The sequence below is a fragment of the Emydura macquarii genome, unplaced genomic scaffold (assembly GCF_026122565.2).
Source record: "Emydura macquarii macquarii isolate MOO-44397 ecotype Brisbane River unplaced genomic scaffold, CSIRO-AGI_Emac_v2 contig_2205, whole genome shotgun sequence".
Taxonomy (NCBI): domain Eukaryota; kingdom Metazoa; phylum Chordata; order Testudines; family Chelidae; genus Emydura; species Emydura macquarii.
In genome coordinates, this window is record NW_027132342.1 from 6999898 (window position 1) to 7011098 (window position 11201).

An 11201-nucleotide genomic window follows, 5' to 3' on the forward strand; every position below is an offset into this window, starting at 1 on the left:
TCCAACAGAAAGCATTCTGTCAGAACATTTCCGCCCAGCTCTACTTTCACGATCAAGCCCTTTGTACAGACCTAGCAACATAGTGCATGATGCTTGTTCAGCATTAAGATGCATTAACCCCAAGCAGGCTTTTTAAGGCAAAGAAAAGAAAGGATTGGTCGGGTTTTATTTTATACAGCCTCTTCTAGTAAAAGTGTTGCGCTGCCACTGTTCTAAAGACAAACGTAAATTCCGTTCTCAATTACATTCATGACCCCTCAGTGATTTCCATATGTTTGCACAGCTACAACAAAGGACAAAATTTGGCCCACTAAATTGTTCCATTAGAATGACTGTCATTAGACCTCAAGTACCCGGCTTTCATCCACCTCCCCCATTGTTCTCTTATGCACTTGTATATGTATATGATGATCCTATGTTTCTCATTTCTACCTCTGCATCTGACGAAGTGAGCTGAGCCTCACGTAAGCTTATACCTGCTAAAATTAAATTTGTTAGTCTCTAAAGTGCCACAGAACTCTCGTTTTTCCATTGGAATGTTGCACAATGCACTGGGCCTGAGTCTCTGCTGCCTTCTGTGTTTTGTATTCATTTACACCATTATAAAGGAAATGCAATGAGTGTTTACTGCACTACTACCAAATCAGAATAGCTGCATTTTACACAGGTGAGAAATGCAGATATGCATCCAGATTCCAAACACCCCCCCCCCCCCCAAATTCTGGGGTGTTTATTATCAGAGCCATCCCTATTCAAAATAGTGCAAATCTCATGAATGTTTCATCTTGCCTTTGGTTAAACTGAAAATTCTTTAAAGGAAAGTCTGTGGGCCAGATCTCCAGCAGGTGTAAATCAAATAGTTCCATTTACTTTAAGGGAGCTACACCGAGTATCTTGTTCTATGTCTTAAAACATTTTTACAGCAATCGGCAGAAGTTCCTTGCCTGAGGCTTTTAGATGCTACTGCAATACAAATAATAAAATAATAAAAATAAATTATTAAGAAGGTATAATTCACAATTGTTCATTGGAATGCACTCCTTAACTAAATCATTTCTTCCCTGATCACTAGCATTTCACTATATGCAGAAAAGGTCACTATTCAGGACTGCAATTACGCCATTGTTCTGAGGCAATTCACAGTTTTCATTCTCCTTCACTACAAAAAGGTTCTACTGTATATCAAGATATATTAGTGCAATTCTGAGGGTAGAATTTGTGGAGAATAGCTTCATATACAATAATACATATGTAATAGCTTCTTGTATAGTAATGTGTAATAGCTTCATATACTCCGGATTTGCATCAGTATAATTGAGAGCAGAATTTGTCCTACTGACTTCACTGGAGTCCCTCTGTATTTGCACTAATGTAACTGAAAGGAGATTTTAACTAGCATTTTTGCAAGAATGTGAAAGAGTCAAGGCAAAAGCCTAGTTTAGTTATAACAAATATTGACATCAAGGTTTCTAAAAATAAAATAAACTTTTGTTTGATCTCAGCTGAGGGATTTTTTTGGATCACTTGCAATTGCAGAGGTAGTTAATAGATCCTGATATACAGTTCCAAGTAAGGAAACACATTTGCTCATTTTGGAGAGTTTATGCTGTTGGATAGAAAACTTATAAAAAGATGGAAAACATGCAACAGAGATTTATTTCTAAAGGGAAGAGGGGAAAGTAAAAGAAATGCTCTCATTTTAGACACTGAGCCAGATTTTCAGCTGATGTAAATTTGCATACCTCCACTGAAGTCAATGGAACAAAATCATATTATATATCCATTCAAGTTAATGGAGCTATGCTGATTTACATCATCTGGAGATCTGCTCCTGGGAGTTTGATTCATCATAGAGACAAGGTGTGTGAAGTAATACATATCTTTTATTGGACCAATTTCTGTTGATGAGAGAGACTAGCTTTCCAGCTGAGCTCTGTGTAAGCTCAACAGTTTATCACTCTCATCAACAAAAGTAGGTCCAATAAAAGATATTACCTCACCCACCTTGTCTCTCTACTATCCTGGGACCAACATGGCTATAACAACACTGCGTACGTTTATTCATCATGGCATTACTCCAGTTTTCAGCTGATATATTGCACGAGTATGAAACTGGTCATACAGTGATGAATCAGATGCTCTTTTCCTTAGTTATCACCATTCAGTAGCTTCATAGATAGGGACTGTATTTTCCCCCAACCTCCTCAATATGTTTTTTGTGGATTGCCTTATCATTTGTTAAATATTTTATTACACATCATTTAGTATGAAGCACCAAAACTCTTCACGGAGCTTTCTTCACTTGCCAGAAAGTACACAAATAAGTCATGCCATATGGATTGTCTGATAGCTGCTGACATAAAGTGCAGCAGAACAGGAGTAGATAAAATTCTGCAAACACTTTATATATATATCAGACTTTCAAAAGGGTTCTATTGTTTTAGAACATATACAGGTATGGCGAAAGGAGCTAATGGCTTGCACCCTATGAGTCATTGATATATAAGCACCCAGGATGAAATTCTCCATAGAAAGAGTTAAAGAAGCTATGAAGTAACTGCCCTCAGAAAATTGTTAAGGGTATTGTATGGGTTAAAGCTCTCTTTGACTGGGTTCTGAATTTCCCTTTTATCACTGATCTGTGATACACAAAAAGGGTTAATTGGCCAGGCCACTTTTCCAGACCATTTGGTCAGACTGGAGTCTTGGACCAGGGATTGCCTATGTGTAAAATGCAGGGACCGAGTGAGAGAAAGGGGCACAGAATGTGTTTAAACAGCATGATGTGTATGAGTTTGTGAAAGTCCTGGAAAGAAACAGAAGCCCAAGGCACCTGTTTCTTGGTATAGGGCAGTGATGTCTTATCTGAAGTTTCAGGAAAAAGATTGCTGACTTTGTGCAGTCTCTTACTCTTCCTGTTCAAGGAAACAAATTACAGTAAGAAAATACCTGATTCAGCATCAAAGTCTGCTACCACTGGCAAAAGGGCAAATATATTTTAGTTGAATACACATAAGGCCAAATGCTACCCCCCTTTTTTGTACAAGTAGTTCCACTAGGCTTGAGCCTTCTCTCATCTACACCAATTTTGCACTTGGGTAATGCCAATGACTTTAGTGGAGTTACTCCTTATTTATACCAGTGGAAATGAGGGGGGGAATCAAGTCCAGTGGGAACTGCTCATATGAGCAAAGCAAGAAGGATTTAGCCCCAATACTGTATTAATTTAACAGGTATAGTCTATTTCTGCATGTTTATCCCTTTAAATATGTTTATTCCTTTATCTGATACTCAGGTCTTATTGTATGAATCATTTAAAACTAGACAGGACAAAGCACTGGATACTGTATTGTAAGGAAAATCCTGCCATCAGGGAAGGGGAATGAATGAGATAATCTAATAGGTTTTTCCCATGTCTAATTCTTATGCTACGAAGATCTTCACTGTATTTCTTTCATTTCATTTGGCACATGGTCCATTTATTCTTAGATAGTGTTCACTGAAATAATGATCACTTAAGAGGACTTCATGATATTCACCACTTGACCTGGCTGTAAAGAAGTGCCTCTTCCAACATCTGTAGATGAGGGAGGGACAAGGGAGACACATAGAAAACTATATTAAAAAAGGCATTGGAATCAGTAACATTACACATCTCAATAAACTACATTTTGCTAATGACATTTGTGCAGCTATATCAATGCAGTCAAGAACCTCCAATGATATAAAATAGCATACTAGGCAATGCCTATAATTTATTAACACTTTCACACAATATGTTATTTCAGAGTTTGAGGACTAGATTCTACTCTCAGTTACACTTGTGTAAACTGGAATAACAGCATTAAAGTAAAGGACCTACTCTGGATTTACTCCTGTGTAAATGGGAGCAGAACCTAGCCCCAATAGTTATTCTCTATTATTTCTTGTCTATAGCATCCAGAGATGAACAAAAGGGAAATATTAAATTTATTTTTGAGTTACTTTTCTTACCCATCATATTTTGTACAGTCACTCTGGTAAAACCTGCAGTTTACAGGGATAGATATTTTCGAGGAAATACTGAACAACTTTGCTAGGGTATACAAACGCACTTAAAGTTCTTGAGTAATTAGAATTGGGAATCAGTTTACAAACAAACATTTGGCAAGCCAAAGACCCCAGTAAAATAAAAATCCAGCTAATTCATTTTAACCAAAGAAATGTTAATTTCATAGTTCCTTAAATTTTCTTCCCATAGTAATGTCCATCTCCAATTACATAGCTTTGGTGGGCCCCACATCTGTTAATTGGATTGCTGATAATTATTATTATTATTATCATTTCTGTTGATCTGTCCTTAACATTCTATATCTTTAAAGGCATGTGTACCCTGGAAAACAAAGGGCTGCAATGACAATTGGTTGGTAGCATGAGGACACCCTCTAATTCGTACATCCTTTGCATCAGAAATGATGCACACACCCATAACATTCACTTGTACGCGCATCTTTCTTTAATAAGTAAGTAGAAAGATGGTGTGGTGAGATGTGTGGTCTTTTGATTAAGGCGCTAGTCTAAGAATCAGGAAATCTGGGTTCTATTTTTAGTTCTGTCACAGACTTTACCATCTGACTGTAGGCAAGTCACTTAAATTATCTGTTCTTCCTTTCCCCCATCTGGAAAAGGATGTCTCTGGCTTCTGACATTTGGTTTTCATGGAGCAGAGATGATTCTAGTAGGATATGCATTTCTGAAGAGGATTTGGACACAGTTGAGGCTAGGTCCTTAAGTGTTTCTCTCTTCCTGTGAGCATCACTTCCCCCTTTACTGGGATGAGCTGTTTTTTGCATCAGGTTGTTATCTTTTGAAAGTACCGTGTCATGTATATGAAGGCATTGCTCATGCCAGCTGAGAAGAGATTGTGAAAATGTTTGTTGTCAGAACATGGGTTGCAATGTAATTTATGGCATTGCACAACCTCACTCAGGGCTTCTGTATATATGTTAAAAAGGAGAGTGGACAGGATTGACTCTTGGGAGTCTCCACACGTGAGGGAGTTTGAGGACAAGGAACAGCTGCTCACCTCCTGTTTGAAAGGAGGCCCTCTAAGTGTTATGCCATGCATTCCCGCTAGGTCTTGTATGTGGGGTTAGCAGCACTCTGTGATCAATAATGCTGAAAGCTACTGATAGGCATGCACAGTATGAACATTGTTGTTTGAGCTCTCTCCATTCATAGATTTGTGATAATCTAGTCTGATCTCCTGCATAACACAGGCCAAAGAACCTCACCTAGTAATTTCTGCATCAAGACCATAACTTCTGGTTGAGATTATATTCCCATAAAGAGATTGTCCTTTAGTGCTAATAAATCCATCTCTGTGACATGGCTTGGTCTGAACCTTGGTTGTTTAAGAGTCTAAGGTGTTGAAAGAAAGACAAAGTGCTATAAGAGCCACTTTTTCAATGAGTTTGCTACTGCCACCAGCAGAGACCACAGAACATTTGTCTGCTACCGTTCCACGTGCTATGAGGAACGGCTGTCAGGTGGCGAACCAACTAGAGGATGCTTGCTAAAGGGGCTAGGGAGGGAGCAGGGATGAGGCAGAAGGATTTTTGATATATGGAGGGCCGATGGTGATGGATTTGGTTGGGGAAGAGTATGGAGTTAATGGATTTTGGTGGGGATGGAAACTATTGGGTTGATGGATGGGGGGGTATAGGGAAGAGAAGAAAATAGTGGATACATGGTTGCTTTTCATGAAGGAGAGTACCTTATCTAGGGAATATCACATGTGCTGCTGTCCAAGACTTGAAACCCTTCATGAAATTCTGACAGCATCACTGTTGGTAAGTTTTATAAAGCTCTTTGAGATCCATGAATGTGTGATAATAAAGGAGTGCAAAATATTATTATAGAAATGGTGGTAGATCTCCAAAAATAAAAGCCTGCCCTTGATTACCCTATCCTCATACTACAATTACAGGGAGAGAGTGATCAGGAAATGCAGCTAGGACACCATAGGACATATTTAGCCTCCAGGCTGTACTTTGAGCACCCTCACATACATAATTAGTAGAGACTACTAATGTTTATGTAGGCCTTGTGGTTATGAAATTAAGAACTAAGAGTTCTTCTGGGTGGGAAATGGTCAAAGCAATCAAGATTTGCTCTTTCCTTCTCTCTTGCCTTTTCTGTCATCTTTCCTATAACAGAAATAAAAAGACTGCTATTAAATTCACTTACATAACGTTTTCTTACTGGTAAAAATATGCTAATACTAGGGTTGCTTTTTTATGGGCTTCGAGTCAGCCATTTCTTTTTTTCAATATCAGCTTCACTATTTTCACTGGTAATTAGAAGACCTCATGATTTCACACAGGTTGTGAGAGTTTACTGTCAGTGGCAAGAAGACAGCAGGGACTGAGCTTAGCTTGCTGTTTTTCTTAATAGTTTTCCTTGAGATGTAAATTTCTTGCTGCCACAAAGAGTCTTAAAGAAAATTTAAAAACTACTGACTTGCTTTGGCAGATCTTTTTCTCTTTTGTCTATTGGGTTTTTTTCCAAATATATTTTCTGTTCTCCTTCCTCAAAGAACCAATATCTTCTATCACTACCAGATGTTCTTCAAAGCCTTTGTTTTAACAGAGAGATGAGTCTAGACAAAACCCCAGATCCAAACACCTCTGAACTTTGGAACGTGTGGAAGCTTTGGGAAAGGTCAGAGATGTTTGGACCTAGGGTTTAGTCTAAGGTTCATTCTTCCATTAAAAGAAAGACTTGGAAGAACACTTGGGAGTGATATTAGATTAACTTAACTTTGGGAAAGTTCAGATCCATATTGGCATCTGAACTTTTTGGCTTGGGTCTCTCTCTCTTCTTTAAAACTTCAATCTAATTGAATTAAGATCTCAAAGATCATTGGGGAAAAAATCTAACTTGTGGCATCAAATTCAGTTTGGAAGATTATGTGTAATTAATAAAATTGAAAATGAAAACAGTTTATTGTAAATAAAAGTGTAAACATGTTCATGCAATATAATTAAATTATATTAAAAATATTATCAGATAAAATCCAATTCAGCAAATGACATCAACACAATTTAAAGGGGTGCAACTCTAGCATCATATTGCTGTGGGAGTGAAAAGTTATTTTCAGTCTGTTTTAAGTTTCTTTGTGTTAAGGAGAAACTGGATATAGGCTGGTCAGTTTTGTAGCAACGCTATTATATTTAGATAATAAGTGATAACAGATAGTGAAATATTATTTAATATTCATATTACCCTCATGCCCAAAGGCCAGTTGCACTAGACACAGCACAAATACAGAAGATATGGTTCCTGCCCCAAAGAATCTAAGAAGATAAGCAACATACAAAGGGCAACAGAGAGAGAGAGAGAGAGATGCCCCAATCTAATGTGAATTTTTTCATTGACTTTAATGGGATTTTGATCAGGGCTATATACATTTGCTATTTTATTTATTTAGGTTTCCATCGTACAATTTACCATGTATGTGCCCAGCAATGCACTCAGAGGCACTGAACTGCAGAACCAGGAACTCATTTGTAACGACCTAAATAAATGGTATTGGTTTTCTTTAATTGCCACTCTGCCACTCTTCTCAAATGCGTCTCATTCTAACCATTATTCTTTCACTGATTTCTTCTACATTTCATGGCAGAAGTGGGTCTTGATGAAAGATCTTAAATGAAGAGAAGGTAGTAACCTAATAGATTTGTTCAGGCATTTAAAACACTTTTAAAGAGGACAACACGTATATAGTTTTTTTTCTCTTCATAAAAGCTCTGCTATAATAGGAAAAAGGGAGGTTTAATACTAAATGCTCAATCTTTTAGACCAGGGTCTTGGCTGAGGCACTTAAGCCCTTGACTGAATGTGTGAGTTACAAAGATTTGCCTTGCAAAGCAGAGTTTTAGCTATGTGGGGGCTGGGTAAGAATGTGTCTTTTCTTTAGCAGAGCTTCAAGAACAAGATCTCATGAATACTTGAAATATTTTGCTTTGTATTTTATGAAGTCACATCAGGACTTTTTCTCCTCCTCGTCCCCTTAAGAGATGCTATTGTCTTTTCAAAACACATTCCTTTCAGTGGTACATTTGTAGTGATGTGCAAATCTGAAGAAAATGTGGAGGTTTGGATCAAACAAGAATCTCTTCTGGGGATTAAAGAGGGGCCCAAATCAACACCCTAGACATCTGGGAAACTCTGACTGCAAACTGTGGGCATAAAAATGGAGGACAGCATTTAGACGTATGGTACACAAAGTCCAGTTTTCAAGCCTGGGAATCAAAGATAGGTGGTTAATGACTAGGGCTCCTAGGGCATATAATAATAACAGATAATTAATAAATAATAAAAAGATAATAATAGGTGCCCAAATCCCACAATAAGTGACGAAATACCAATGTTAAGTGGTTAAGTGCAGATTTGAGCATCCAGATACAGTATTTTGAAATGCCCGCAGTTGAAAGTTAGACTTCCTATCTATGGGTGCAATTCTTCTGCCCTTTCTGAGAGAAAACACTTTTTCCCCCAAGAATAAGGATATTAATCTCAAACTCCTGGCTAATGCATTCCAGTTTTACAAACCCCCTCAATCAAGAAAGAGGCAACAGAGTCCAGAAAACAATTGACTGTCATGGCCAATAAATGCAATACCCAGGAATGGAAATGTGGGTCAAAGGCTTTAAACAAGGACAGAAAATGGGAAAACTGAGCAGAAAACTTCAGACAATGCCCTCTGCTCCAGGAAGAAATCTGAGGAGTCAGTGGATGCTTCCCAGAAGAACTTATCCTGGATATGTGAGATAACCAGGGTGTGGAAATAGTCCTCACAATCACAGAGAAACTCTCCATCGAGCTCCCTCCTCCTGGACCGGTAGATTGGCCAGGAGGAGACTGAGGATGAAGTCTCTTGATTTCATGGAGCCCTGGATAGGATGCACAGAAGAGTAAATGTGGGGAAAAGTGCAACCAGAACCTCAGCAAGAGGTCCTGAAGGATCCAGAAGATGGGCAGTAGCCTGGAGCAAGGTTCTTTTTCTTGCCGAAGAGGCAAGTATCAAGGGTGTCTGATAATTGTGCTAGCCACATGCCTGTGCTCACAGACCCATAGAGGAACCACCAATATGTTTCCCCAGTAGGCTGTGAGACCAACAGAGGAATAGAGGCTGGCCCACTGGGAATCCTCACCCTTGCTAGGTAGAAGGACATCCTGTCACTTGGTGTCAGAGTGGGACACAAGAACAAGAAAATGCACAGTTTGGAGCTCAAGTGCTTAGATATGGTCTCTGAATGCAGTCTAGAGATAGATCAGCTGGAGATTGAGCAGCTTACTCAAATGGTGCCCTGGGGATGACTAGGGGAGGTTGTGTGAAGGGCTCCTGATGTTGAGCTCCGGAGGACCTGGTGACAGAGCCAGGTAGGGAACACCCTTCTGCAGGACTCATTCAAGGTATGCAAGAGAGATACAAGGAAGAGTGGCCTTCAACTCTTGGAGCACACAGTGGGAGACACAAAGGTTGAGCATTCCCATACACTGGGCAAGTGCCATGCGGTCCATCCAATCCTAATGACTGTAGTCCATGAGGTCTCCAATTTTGGTGATACCAGCCAGGAGCAGCCTCTGGTGTTCTGAGAGGGCTTCCATCACCTGTGTATCATTGCTTGCTGAGAGTGACACAATCCACATAGGCTGAAATCCTAGCCCCATTAATTTTAATAGCAAAAGTCCCATTGACTTCAATAGGGCCAGGATTTCATCCACAGTACAGTAGCTAGAGGAACACAACTAAGGCCTTGTGTACACTAGCACTTATGCTGGCAAAACTTTTGTGGCTCAGGGGTGTGAAAAAACACAAACACTCCTGAGTGACAAGTTTTGCCGGCATAAGCACTTGTATGGACAGTGATCTCCCGCCGACATAGCTACCACCGCTTGCTGAGGTGGTTTTATGATGTTGGCAGGAAAGCTCTGTCCCGTCGACACAACGCAGTTATACAATTGCTCTGACAGCAGCACAGCTGTACCGAAACTAGCCCTGTGCAACACCCAGGTGCCTGCTGCACCCACTCATTATGAGTCCACTGAGTGACTGCAGGATTTGGCAATGACGTCAATTAGCCTTCATTCTTTCATTTAGGGCAGGAAAGATTTTTGGAAACAAAATCAATTATAATTATTACTTTTCATTTTTTTTATTGTTGTTGTGTTAACATGTTTTGTCTTTTAATGATCTGAGTTTTAACACATTCTTAAGATGCTTTTGTATCTGCATATTTACACCTAGTTTAATAGGCTGCATTCGCAAAGGGGAAAAAATATGTTTCCTCCGAGACACAGAGGAATCTTGAGGCTTTTGGCACCAGGAATGGCCAAGTTATTTTATACTTAGATAATAAATCTATTTTTTATGGATTTGTAACTTGGCTGTAAAAATATGCTTGCGGACTTGAAACTTGGCAGTCAAAGCTCTCATGCCAGGAGAATATTTTTAGTAATATTTTTAAAAAGAAAAAAGTGTTAACTAAGTTTTGAGGATTAAAATGAAAATAAGGAGAAAGATTGGTCTGGGCCAATTTTTGCTATTCATATAAATTTAAAAAAAAAATCTGCTTCCATTCTGACAGACAGAGAAAGAAATTTGAGATCTTCAAGTCCTGTCCCTCTTTAAATTGTTCACAGGCCTCTTTCACATTCAAGAATAAGCAATTTATGTAATAACCCTTAAACACTGAGTCTAGGTAATGTTGTGAATTTTAATAGTAAGTGTTTTATGACCATAATCTCAACTCATATAAATTGGCATAACTGCACTGAAAGCAAAGAAACTACATCAGTTTGCATTAGCTGGAGATCCGGCCAGTATGTGTACACAGCACCTCCAACCTAAAGCATTTGTTAACACAATCATACACAAACAGAGCGAATGAAATGCAGTTAGCTCTGAGAGGTGATCAACCAACCAGCATACAGCATGCCATATAATGGCATAGGGAGGGGACACTTTGCTTAAGAAAGAACTCAGAGACAACCAAAATTGCCATGAAATTTTCGATCTCCCACAGAACATTAGTGTTAAGGTTTCATCCAAATCAGTTCCATGCAAACTACATGGATTCAGTTTGCCTACCTAGAAAGTATAAAGGGGCCAAGACAACCCTGCCAGGGTTTGAATTAGTGGTTCCACAGAGTCT